Source organism: Coregonus clupeaformis, unplaced genomic scaffold, assembly GCF_020615455.1.
Source record: "Coregonus clupeaformis isolate EN_2021a unplaced genomic scaffold, ASM2061545v1 scaf0018, whole genome shotgun sequence".
Taxonomy (NCBI): domain Eukaryota; kingdom Metazoa; phylum Chordata; class Actinopteri; order Salmoniformes; family Salmonidae; genus Coregonus; species Coregonus clupeaformis.
In genome coordinates this window covers 214375-228279 of record NW_025533473.1, presented here as the reverse complement: position 1 = coordinate 228279, position 13905 = coordinate 214375, and the positions used below count along the sequence as shown (strand labels likewise).

Sequence of the window (13905 nt, the reverse complement as noted above, 5' to 3'; positions counted from 1 at the left end):
TTCTGACATAAATCGGCTTGAAAATCTATGGCAAGACATGAAAATGGCTGTCTAGCAATGATCAACAACCATCTTGACAGAGCTTGAAGAATTTCAAAAAGAATAATGTGCAAATATTTTACAATCCAGGTGTGCAAAGCTCTTAGAGACTTACCCAGAAAGACTCAAAGCTGTAATCGCTGCCAAAAGTGATTTTAACATGTATTGTCTCAGGGGTGTTCAATACTTATGTAAATGATATATCTTTGTATTTCATTTTCAATAAATGTGCAACATTTTCTAAAAACATATTTTCACTTCGTTATTATGGAGTATTTATTGTGTGTAGATGGGTGAGACTTTTTTTGGAATAAGTCAAGGGGTATGAATACTTTCTGAAGGTACTGTACACGTAACAAAAGTATGCAAGAGGTGGAGCTTTCTTTGCATAGTCCTATTGTTACATGTATGAACAAGAGTCTGCTGAACTAACTAACCTGTATATTTTATTTTTATTTTTTTATTTCACCTTTATTTAACCAGGTAAGCCAGTTGAGAACAGGTTCTCATTTACAACTGCGACCTGGCATCATGTGCATTGTTCAATGTGTGTAATGCTATATGTATGTTTTATGTCTTTACCCTTTTACCCTGTAAATTGTTAAAAGTGGATTTATATATATATATGTGTGCGTTTGATATATTTTATACATTTGTCTTAAATAATATCATAGGCACTACAGAGTGATATTGTTGGGGAATGTTACTAATACGCTAATGAAGAGGAATTTATCTTTCACGCACACACACACAGCCAAGAGGGTCGAGGTTGGATGGACCACACACACACACACACACACACACACACACACACACACACACACACACACACACACACACTACAGGCTCTCCTAGGTTGAACATGCAAGGAATGTACTAATAATGACATATTAATTGAGTAACTATTGACTGTTACCTATGATAACCAACTAATAACCAGGCTGATGAGGCCTTAAGAACACATCCTTGTTTAAACTTTAATAACCAGCATAATACTGAAAACACTAACACTTAGTAAGAAAAGCAACATGTATGCTGAGACAGAAAGGCAAATTGGCTGAAATAGGCAGAAAGCAATATAAACATGATGACAGATGACTGATATGCAATTCGCTTACAATGGTGGTTCTTAGAGAATGTATCTCTTCACATCTTTTTCCAAGAGCAAACAGACTTGTTTTGAAGATGATTTATAATACTCTGTTGTTCGTTATCGAGCAGCTGCAAAATAGTTTGTCTTATTCGTCAAATCCCATGGTTTAGCCTGCCTATTATCAGCTGCAAGATTGCTTTGTTTCTATGATACATTTTCTAGACATTATTAATCTTCTCCTGTCTACGTACAAACGTCATTTATATTTTGCATACGCCTACCCACCATTCTATATTAACCAATCAAGTATCTGTCTTGTGTGACAATCAAAGAAGGAACTCTCTAGGACAGGGCTAGTCAACTGGCGGTCCACGAGCCAGATCCAGCCCGTTTATTAATTTAGACTGGCACTTGGTGGTTGTCTATAGTTTGGTTTATAGTGGGTTTTAGCGGTTTCTAGCGCCCATGTGGCATTCTGATTAATTTTTTCTTCATATGGATTTGTCTCTAGCGTTTGAACAGTTTAAGCTACAAAATATTCCTTTAAGCTACAAAATAAAGCTACGACTCTCAGGAACACCTACATGCCTTCTGTTTTCCTCTCTGATGCTCACAAGGACTCGTTAGAAGGGAGGGTGACAATGCAACTAATGACTGAGGGAAATTAATTCAAAGCATGCTTCCTTCAGACTGGAATTTGGCATTACCTGATTTGACATATCTTTGTGTTATTTATTGAGATGCTTAGTTTTCAGATGATTTTAAAATGACCTAATTACTTTCAAGAAGCTTTTAATAGTTGTTTAAATAAAAATAAATAATGGTGAGCGAGCGTTGCACCTTTTCAATGGTTATACAAATTTTGGGTTGCACCTCAACTCACACTGGTTGAGTGCCCTCGGCTTCTTTCCGAATTACTTTTAGCAACATTTCATTTAAAGAAAAGTGCTTTATTGGTGTGTGTGTGTGTTGCTTTTTTATACAGTTCTTCCGAAGAATAAGCGCATATGGAAAATGTACGTCCCCCCTGCAATTAACCTTTTTTACATCTGGCCCCGTAAGAATATAGTTGAATAGCCCTGCTGTAGGACCTCCTCCTAAATCTACGGGTTTATAATACTCTGGCCTTATCATCCCTGTGTGTATTTCCCTGTGTACATCGTGTTATTAAAGAAGATGAAGAGAAGTTCCGATTGTCTCCTCACCTTTCTTTGAAAACCAAATAAAAATGTCCATTTTGGGTCAGTAACCGAAAGGTTGCTGGTTCAATACCCGAGCCGACAAGGTGAAAAATCTATTGATGTGCCCTTGAGCAAGGCACTTTACCCTAATTTGCTCCAGGGGTGCCATACTACAGTGGCTGACCCTGTAAAACAACACATTTCAATGCATCTATTCGGTGTATGTGACAATAAAACATATTTTTTTCATAAATGTTTTATCGACAATAAAGTGATCTTATCTCCCACACCCGAGAGTGCCTACACCACTGTGCGACGGACTATATATTGACTATAAAGAAATCCCTTTCAAGGCAAGCATCACTAGTCTTTGTCTGTTGTTTCCTAGTGTTCCATGATCTACAATGGCCACATCTACTGCAGAGCTGCTTCTGGCCACTCTGACAGAGCTGGATAAAGATGAATTGAAGACATTTAAATGGTACCTTAAGCAACCTGATGGGTTTATCTCCCAGTTGGGCTTCTCTCCCATCCCCAAAATGCCAGTTAGAGGGTGCTGGCAGAGAGGACATTGTGGACAAGATGGTGGAGACCTACAGCTATGTGACCACTCTGGATATCTCACTGGAGATCCTGAGGAAGATGAAACTCAATAATCTAGCTGAGAAGTTAATGACAGACTGTAAAAAAGGTAATTCAGAATTTTTATATTATTTCTGCTCATAAAGTTAATCATAACAAATGTTTGCCAACATTCATCTGTCTTTTGATGATAGTCAGACAACATTCTTGACAAACTTAATTTATTAGAGGAAAAGGGTCCTATAATGTTAGTGCTAACCAGTTAAATCCCCTCCCCTCTTTGTCCTAATGAGATGCCAGTGGTAAGGAAGAAAATGTTGGGAGAACATCCACCATTTCACAACAGGGAGCTTCTGTCCATCCCACCATCAGTGCTGAGACAGGAGGCCATGTTATTTCCCCTGCACTCACTGGCTGTCATATTGATGGTCCAGTTAACATCAACATCCGTGTGAACTCTCCAAGTGCTGGTGAATAATATCATATCGTGTTTCATTCTGATTATATTATTGTACACATTTATTACTATTCTATTTCTCTTTCACAATTCAGTTCAAATTGTTATGATGTAAGATGTTTGGGTGGGATGACAATCTTATCCCTTAAGTAATCAGAACGTCATTTCTAATAGGAGAAAATACCTTAGAGCAACAGCATAACTTCGCTTCAGATGAAAACCTCTTATCTACAAAACAGAAACTTTTCTGGAAATGGAAAAAACTGCCATATTTTCCCATTAACGAGCATACAATTATACAACTTCAGAAGCTATTTAGAATACATTTTCTTGGTTTTAGTGTCATGAAATGTTCAGAGTACATTGAGGGGATTACTGCTTTCAATAATAAATAAATAAATAGTTACCATGTTTTCATCCGACAGCGATGATAATCTATAATGAATATGTTACTGTTAGAGTGCTACATAGAAACCTTACTCTTTCTGTTTTAGGAGAGGTTGGTGTTGAGGAATCAGCAGAGAAAACATCTACTAGTCAGGCTGCTTCTCCAGCCAACAGCCTTGAGACTGAAGGCCTTGTTATTGCCCCAGCAAACCCTGCTGTAAACTCTACAGAAGATGGAAAATAATAAGAGACACAAAATAAAAGTGAAATAATTGAATAATTTCTGTTTGAAAAGCTTTTGGTAAATATGTTTTTTTTGCTTGTCTTAAACTGTGGTTGGATTGGATTTGAAACTCATATTTTGAATTCATTACTAGGTTTCTCAGATGGGTATGTTAAGATGTGCCAACAAAAACTAAAATCTAATCTGTGGAAGAACTGTCAACGTGTATTTGATGGAGTGGCTAAGCAAGGCGTTAAAAAACTGCTCAATGAGATCTACACAGAGCTCTACATCAAAGAGGGTGGAAGTGGAGAGGTCGATCTTGAACATGAGGTGAGACAGATCGAGACGGCATCCAGGAAACGACCAAATGTAATAACATTTTTAAAACCTTACCCGTAGAAGACAACCAAATCAGAACTGTGTTAACAAAAGGAGTTGCTGGAATTGGAAAAACAGTATATGTGCAGAAGTTCATTCTGGATTGGCTGGAAGGGGAAGCAAACCAGGATGTCCAATTCATCTTTCCACTCCCTTTTCGGGAGCTGAATTTAATGACTCGGGAAAAACACAGTTTGGTAGATATTCTTCATGAATGTATCGAAGATGCAAAAGAGATTGAAAAATAATTTCTCAACCGCCTTTTTATGACATTGAAAGGATCAGGAAACTACAGTGAGAGCAAGTACAACGTTTTGATTGTCCTTGATGGTCTGGATGAGTTTCGCATGCCTCTAGACTTCCAGAGCAAGAATTGGAAGTATGATGTCACAGAGTCAACCTCTGATGTGCTGCTGACGAACCTCATCAAGGGGAATGTGCTTCCCTCTGTCCGCCTGTGGATAACCTCTCGACCAGCTGCATCTAATCAAATTCCTCCTAGGTATGTTGACCTGGTGACAGAGGTACGAGGGTTCAATGACCCACAGAAGGAAGAGTACATCAGGAAGAGAATCAGTGATGAGAACCTGGCCAGCAGAATCATAATATAATAATAATATGCCATTTAGCAGACGCTTTTATCCAAAGCAACTTACAGTCATGCGTGCATACATTTTTGTGTATGGGTGGTCCCGGGGATCGAACCCACTACCCTGGCGTTACAAGTGCCGCGCTCTACCAGCTGAGCTACAGAGGACCACTCACACATAAAGACATCAATGAGCATTTACATCATGTGCCACATACCAGTCTTCTGTTGGATTTCTGCTACAGTTCTAGAGAAAATGGGCGAAGAAGAGATTAGAGAGATGCCAAAGACCCTAACTCAAATGTACACACAGTTTGTGGTTGTCCAGGCTAAACAGATGAATGTGAAGTATTATGGGAAAAGTGAGACAGATGCTCACTGGAATCCAAAGATCATACTGTCACTAGGAAAATTGGCTTTTCGGCAGCTTGAGAAAGGTCATCAGATTTTCTATGCAGCAGACCTGAAGAAGTGTGGCATTGATATCAGAGAAGCCTCAGTGTACTCAGGAGTGTGCACAGAAATATTTAGTGAGGACTTTGGTTTGTATCAGGAGAAGGTGTACTGCTTTGTGCATCTGAGTATTCAGGAGTTTCTTGCTGCTTTATATGTGTTCCTCATATTCAACAACAACAATGTGAATCTAATGGCGAAACAGCAATCCATCATCAGACAATTGCAGATCATGTTCAGATATAAACCTGCCATCACCATCCACAAGTGTGCAGTGCATAAGGCCTTACAGAGTGAGACTGGACACCTAGACCTTTTTCTCAGTTTCCTTCTTGGTCTATCAGTGGAGTCCAATCAGAATCGTTTACGAGGTCTACTGACACAAACAAGAAGCAATTCACAGAGCAATGACGAAACAGTCAAGTACGTTAAGAAGAAGATCAGCGAGAATTCCTCTCCAGAGAGGTTCATCAATCTTTTCCATTGTCTGAATGAACTGAATGATTATACTCTTGTGGATGAGATCCAAAGCTAGCTGAGCTCAGGAAAACTCTCCAGAGAAGAACTCTCACCTGACCAGTGGTCAGCTCTGGTCTTTGTGTTGCTGACTTCAGAAGAGGACCTGGATGTGTTTGAACTCAAGAAATACTCCAGATCAGAGGAAGGTCTGCTGAAGCTGCTGCCATTGGTCAAAGCCTCTAGAACTGCTAGGTAAGTACATGGATATTTAAATACTAATAATCCGACAGAAATATTATTTTTACACAACATTTTTTAATTCATTACTATTCTCAAATGACTTGATTAATTTAAATAAAATAAAATGTGTCACATTCGCCGAATACAACCGGTATAGACTTTACCGTGAAATTCTAGCGTATAAGCCCTTCCCAACGATTCAGAGTAAAAAATAGTAACAAGAGGAATAAAATACACAAGAATGAAGCTATATACAGGAAGTACCAGTACCAGATCAATGTGGAGCTATATACAGGAAGTACCAGTACCAGATCAATGTGCAGTGGTATGCGGTGAGGTAGATATGTACATAAAGGCAGGGTAAAGTGTCTAGGCATCAGGACAGATAATAATGAGAGTAAAAATAAAGAACATAGTAGCAGCAGCATATGATGTGTGAAAGTGTGTGTGATGTGTGTGTATGTAGTGTGTGAATGTGTGTGGATTTTGTGTGAGAGTGTCAGTGTAGTGTATGTGAGTGAGTGAGTGAGTGTGTATATAGTGTGTATACATAGTCTTGTGAGTGTGCATAGAGTCAGTGCAAGATAGGGTCAATGCAGATAGTCCGGGTCACCATTTAATTAACTATTTAGCAGTCTCATGGCTATTTAGAAGTCTTATGGCTTGGGGTCTTAGAAGCTGTCTCGGAGCCTGTTGGTCCGGTACCGTTTGCCGGAAGGTACCAGAGTGAACTGTCTATACAGTTGAAGTCGTACGTTTACATACACCTTAGCCAAATACATTTAAACTCAGTTTTTCACAATTACTGACATTTAATCCTAGTAGAAATTCCCTGTCTTAGGTCAGTTAGGATCACCACTTTATTTTAAGAATGTGAAATGTCAGAATAATAGTAGAGAGAATGATTTATTTCAGCTTTTATTTCTTTCATCACATTCCCAGTGGGTCAGAAGTTTACATATACTCAATTAGTATTTGGTAGCATTGCCTTTAAATTGTTTAACTTGGGTCAAACGTTTCAGGTAGCCTTCCACAAGCTTCCCACAATAAGTTGGGTGAATTTTGGCCCATTCCTCCTGACAGAGCTGGTGTAACTGAGTCAGGTTTGTAGGCCTCCTTGTTCGCACACGCTTTTTCAGGTCTGCCCACCAATTTTTTATAGGATTGAGGTCAGGGCTTTGTGATGGCCACTCCAATACCTTGACTTTGTTGTTGTTCTTAAGCCATTTTGCCACAACTTTGGAAGTATGCTTGGGGTCATTGTCCATTTGGAAGACCCATTTGCGACCAAGCTTTAACTTCCTGACTGATGTCTTGAGATGTTGCTTCAATATATCCACATAATTTTCCTTCCTCATGATGCCATCTATTTTGTGAAGTGCACCAGTCCCTCCTGCAGCAAACCACCCCCACAGCATGATGCTGCCACCCCCGTGCTTCACGGTTGGGATGGTGTTCTTCGGCTTGCAAGCATTCCCCTTTTTCCTCCAAACATAACGATGGTCATTATGGCCAAAAAGTTCTATTTTTGTTTCACCAGACCAGAAGATATTTCTCAAAAAAGTACGATCTTTGTCCCCATGTGCAGTTGCAAACCGTAGTCTGGCTTTTTTTATGGCGGTTTTGGAGCAGTGGCTTCTTCCTTGCTGAGCGGCCTTTCAGGTTATGTCGATATAGGACTTGTTTTACTGTGGATATAGGTACTTTTGTACCTGTTTCCTCCAGCATCTTCACAGGGTCCTTTGCTGTTGTTCTGGGATTGATTTGCACTTTTTGCACCAAAGTACGTTCATCTCTAGGAGACAGAACGCGTCTCCTTCCTGAGCGGTATGACGGCTGCGTGGTCCCATGGTGTTTATACTTGTGTACTATTGTTTGTACAAATGAACGTGGTACCTTCAGGCGTTTGGAAATTGCTCCCAAGGATGAACCAGACTTGTGGAGGTCTACAATTATTTTTCTGAGGTCTTGGCTGATTCTTTTGATTTTCCCATGATGTCAAGCAAAGAGGCACTGAGTTTGAAGGTAGGCCTTGAAATACATCCACAGGTACACCTCCAATTGACTCAAATGATGTCAATTAGCCTTCTAAAGCCATGCCATCATTTTCTGGAATTTTCCAAGCTGTTTAAAGGCACCGTCAACTTTGTGTATGTAAACTTCTGACCCACTGGAATTGTGATACAGTGAATTATAAGTGAAATAATCTGTCTGTAAACAATTGTTGGAAAAATTACTTGTGTCATGCACAAAGTACATGTCCTAACCGACTTGCCAAAACTATAGCTTGTTAACAAGAAATGTGTGTAGTGGTTGAAAAACAAGTTTTAATGACTCCAACCTAAGTGTATGTAAACTTCCGACTTCAACTGTAGCTTGGGTGGCTGAAGTCTTTGGCAATTTTTCGGGCCTTCCTCTGACACCGCCTGATATAGATGTCCTGGATAGCAGGGAGCTCGGCCCCAGTGATGTACTGGGCCATCTGCAATACCCTCTGTAGCGCTTTGTGGTCAAGGGTGGTGCATTAGCCATACCAAGCGGTGATGCAGCCAGTCAAGATGCTCTTAATGGTGCAGTTGTAGAATTTTCTGAGCGGTGATTTCAGCCTCCTGAAAGGGAAGAGGCGCTGTCGTGCCCTCTTCATGACTGTGTGGGGGTGTGTGGACCATGTTAAGTCCTTAGTGATGTGGATGCCAAGTAACTTGAAGCTTTCAACCCACTCCACTACGGCCCCATCGATGTGGATGGGGGCATGCTCTCCCCTCTTTCTCCTGTAGTCCACGATCAGCTCCTTTGTCTTACTGACGTTGAGGGAGAGGTTGATGTCTTGGCACCACACTGCCAAGTCTCTGCCCTCCTCCCTATAGGCTGTCTCATCACCAATTGGTGATAAGGCTTACCACCGTTGTGTCGTCAGCAAACTTGATGATGGTGCTGGAGTCGTGCATGGCAACGCAGTCATGGGTAAACAGGGAGTACAGGACAGGACTAAGCATGCACCCCTGAGGGGCCCCAGTGTTGAGGGTAAGCGAGGCGGAGGTGTTGTTGCCTTCCCTCACCACCTGGGGACGGCCTGTCAGGAAGTTCAGGATCCATTTGCAAAGTGAGGTGTTCAGTCCCAGGGAGGGTACAATGGTGTTGAACGCTGAGCTGTAGTCTATGAACAGCATTCTCACATAGTTATTTCCCCTCTTGTCGAGGTGGGAGAGGGCAGTGTGAAGTGCATTTGAGATTGCGTCATCTATGGATCTGTTGGGGCGGTATGCGAATTTGAGTGGGTGTCTGGGATGATGGTGTTGATGTGTGTCATGACCAGCCTTATAGTCATTTAGGCAGGTTACTTGGAGTTCTTGGGAACAGGGACAATGGTGGTCAGCTTGAAACACGTTGGGATTACAGACTGGGACAAGGAGAGATTGAAAATGTCCATGAAGACACTTGCCAGCTGGTCTGCGTATGCTCTGAGAACGCACTCTGGTATTCCGTCTGGCCCGGCGGCCTTGCGAGTGTTAACCTGTTTAAAAGTTTTACTCTCATCAGCCACGGAGAGAGATCACACAGTCATCTGGAACAACAGGGGCTTTCATGCAAGACTCTGGTGTTGCTTTCCTTGAAGCGAGAATAAAAGGCATTTAGCTCGTTTGGGAGTTCTGTGTCACTGGGCATCTCACGGCTGGGTTTGTAATCCGTTATCGTCTGCAAGCCCTGCCACATCCGAAGAGTGTCGGAGCCTGTATAATAAGATTCCACCTTCCTCCTGTATTGTCCTTTTGCATGTTTGATGTCTCGTCGGAGGTCGTAGAGGGCTTTCTTGTATGCGTCCATGTCCAGGTCCGATTCCTTGTAAGCGGTAGCTCTAGCCTTTAGCCCAGAACGGATATTGCCTGTAATCCATGGTTTTTGGTTTGGATACGTTCGTATAGTCACTGTGGGGACGACGTCGTCTATGCACTTATTGATGAAGCCTGTGACTGATGTGGTAAACTCCTCAATGCTATTGGATGATTCCCAGTCTGTACTAGCAAAACAGTCTTGTTAGTGTTTTTGTTGAAACCTGTTATGATTTTCTTTTTTACACATAATTTAGACTGAACCATTGTAACCTCTCAGAAGGATGCTGTGAAGTGTTGGCCTCAGCTCTCAACTCCTCTTACCTGAGAGAGCTGGACCTGAGTGACAATGACCTGCAGGATTCAGGAGTAAAGCTACTCTCTGCTGGACTGGAGAATCCACACTGGAAACTGGAAACACTAAGGTCAGTATTCCTGTATTTGTTGAATATCATGTGAAAGACAAAAATACCATATGCTTCTGCCATTTTCTGTATTCACTAAATGGTAGCAGTGTGTGAAATCTTGATCTACTCTCTACAGGCTGTCAGGCTGCCTGATCACAGAGGAGGGCTGTGTTTCTCTCGAAACAGCTCTGAGGTCAAACCCCTCACACCTGAAAGAGCTGGATCTGAGCTACAATCACCTAGGAGACACCGGAGTGAGACTGCTTTCTGCTGGACTGGAGGTATGGAAAATGGTGGAGAGTGCAGGATCAAACCTGGGCCTAAAAAATGTGAGTGTTGACTGCCGTGAAGAATAAGCGTGTATTCCACGTTGACTCAAATGTTGGATCTCATTCTATGGAAGCAGAAATCAGAGCTCAATGGGTTATAAGCAGTACATTATATTTACAGTGTAGCACAGTCAGAATTTCAAGTCAAGTAACTACAAAAGTAGCCTAACACACACATTGCTGTAGAGCCATGGCTATCTTTCTCGTTTTGATCATGATATAACTATAACTATCAGACTACATGCAGCACATAGCTCATACCTTTCATTACATCGTTTATTGATATGACTGTGGATTTTCATTGGTTATTTATGGTTTGTCATCATATGTTGCATCGAAGGACCTCTCATACTGCAAGAGCACTGCAGGAGCCCCAACAATAAGATGTGAGCTCTTTGCAGAGAACTCATCCAATTCACCACTATGCTGTGAATTACAACTGTATTCCAGGATACAGTGTTTGTGGCATGTTATCCACTGCTGCATGTAAATGAGTCATCGTTTCAATGAACATTGCTGCAGTTTACAACTGGGGATTTTGTGTGTGCTTCTCTCCCATGTGTTTTCTGTTCATATGCTAGTAATGAGACACACCCTGATGTTTCACTCGCAGGTAAGAGGGTGCACAGTGAAGTGAAAAATACACCTCTTGATGATTTGTAAAATACGTATTGTGTCCTGATCCCCACCAGATGCTTGTGAGCTCACACTGGACCCAAACACAGCACACAGACTCCTCTCGCTGTCTCAGGAGAACAGAAAGGCGACATGGTTGGAGGAGCAGCCGTATCCTAATCACCCAGAGAGATTTGAACAAAGGGAAATGGTGCTGTGTAGAGAGGCTCTGTCTGGACGCTGTTACTGGGAAACAGAGTGGTCTTTTAAGTCTTACATGGGAATGACATATAAAGGAATCAACAGGAACAGGGGGGATGATGACGGTGTGCTTGGAGCCAATGACAAGTCCTGGAGTCTGCACTGCTCTGATAAAATGTACTCTGCCTCCCACAATAAGAGTGCCACTGATATACCTTTCCCCTCCTCCGGCTCCCACAAAGTAGGAGTGTATCTGGACTGGCCGGCCGGCTCTCTGTCCTTCTACAGTGTCTCCTCTGACACACTGACCCACCTGCACACATTCCACACCACGTTTACTGAGCCCCTCTATGCAGGGTTTTGGCTTGTTGAGTGCAACACCTGTGTCCATGTGTAAGGTAAAATAGCTTCCTGTGTCCTGTGGAGTCTTCTTCAAGGAGTTCAAACTCCTATTCAAGGAGTTCAAACTCCTATTAAATGCATAGTCCCTGTGCCCAAGAACGCCAAGGTAACCTGCCTAAATGACAGTGGTGTAAAGTACTTAAGTAAAAATACTTAAAATACTACTTAAGTAGTATTTATATTTTGGAAAACTTTTACTTTTACTTCACTACATTCCTAAAGAAAATAATGTACTTTTTACTCCATACATTTTCCCTGACACCCAAAAGTACTCGTTACATTTTGAATGATTAACAGAACAGGAAAATGGTCCAATTCACGCACGTATCAAGAGAACATCCATGGCCATCCCTACTACACACATGCTTTGTTTGTAAATTATGTTGGAGTGTTGGAGTGTGCCCCTGGATATCCATAATAATAATAAACAAGAAAATGGTGCCGTCTGGTTTGCTTAATATAAGGAATTTGAAATGGTTTATACTCTTACTTTTGATACTTAAGTATATTTTTGCAATTACATTGACAGGCCATACTCTTTTTGTCTTGACAGGATCAGATACATGGTCTACACATACTGAGACAGAGGGGCGCTGTTTGGCTCGCTCGGATGCTTTCTCCGGTGATAGTTTCAGCAGAGAGGAAGAGGCAAAGCGAGAAGGCTCACTCTCGCCAAAATCGGTCCAGAATAAACCTAATGCATTTTTATGGGCATATTATGCAGACCTAAGCTTGTAGCCTGCCTTCCCGCCTTTGGGACAACAACAGAGATTATCTGAGTTTGAAAGCGTCTCAGTCAAATTAATGATCAATATTTCAATATTTTATTTTGACGGGCAAGGAGGTATGGTAGGGTGGGCCAGGTACCCTGGTAGGCCCGCCCATAATGCCCACCCTGTTCATTAGCATTTTGGCATGTTTATCTAGATTTAGAACATAAAACAACATTTATAAAGCAAACATTATCCGTTAGGTCTAGAACAGCAAATACTTCAATTGTTTAAGCGTATGTTGCAGAACAGTGATTACAATATTTTTGCAGAATATTGAAAAGAAAAATGATATTAAGGGGGTTAGCCATCAATGACGGAGTTGACAAGCCGCTGACGGAGTTGACAACAGATACACAAAACAGACATATTTTTGCCTTCAAAAAATAAAGGTTCAATACAAACATTTGTAAATATGGAAAATGATTAATTTAAAAATCCCAATAAAAACATAGCCATTCTTTCAGCACTCTGATGGAGTTGACGTTAGACAGAAATCTGACTGAGTTTATGTTTTACGGAGTGGTATACACAGTTGCTATTTAGTTTTTCCTCAGTTGCTTTATGACTCTAAAACCTAATTAAATGTAACATATTTTTACCAAAATTCATATTCTATTTTAATCTATCAGGCAGATGGAGTTGACCGTTTATGGTTGTGACCATGGTGATTCCAATATTGTTCGTTTAAATCTACCAAAAGTAGAGAACTTTACAGACCATGAGTGGTCTTGTTGCACTACATGTAATGGGGACATGAATAAGGGGTCCTTATGGTATAGCTGACCCTGCTCATTCCTGATTAATTTAGGATTTTAGACAAATCTGATGGAGTTGACCAAATCTCCTGACATATCTTTTAGGAATCAAAGTTTGTATCTCTCTCTCTCACACAGTATCCAGATAACTGATTACTGGAATGTGTGATAGAACAATACTACTGCAGCCATGTCTGGTATCTGAAGAAGACTGATGCTATCTATATGGATGGATGTATGATCTCTGTGGTAACTTGTCTGGATTTATCCGGAAAGATTTATCCATATTTTGTTTTATTATGTTTTGACATCTCCTTTTGTCTAGTATTCAGCCCAACTAAGAAGCTTCAATTGCTGGAGGACACTGAATCCAGCAAATATCTATTTGAGGATCAACCATCCATCAATTCTTGAGTAAGCAATATCTTCACTGTATAATGCTGAATAGTCTTGATACATTTCAATGTTAAAAAAATTACTCTAAACATTAACACTACAATTAAAAAGGC

General features: G+C 41.0%; 1 pseudogene; it reads left to right on the top strand.

Moving 5' to 3' along the window:
* Nucleotides 1–2895: 2895 nt before the first annotated feature.
* Nucleotides 2896–11863, top strand: LOC123483058 (annotated as a pseudogene).
* Nucleotides 11864–13905: the final 2042 nt, after the last annotated feature.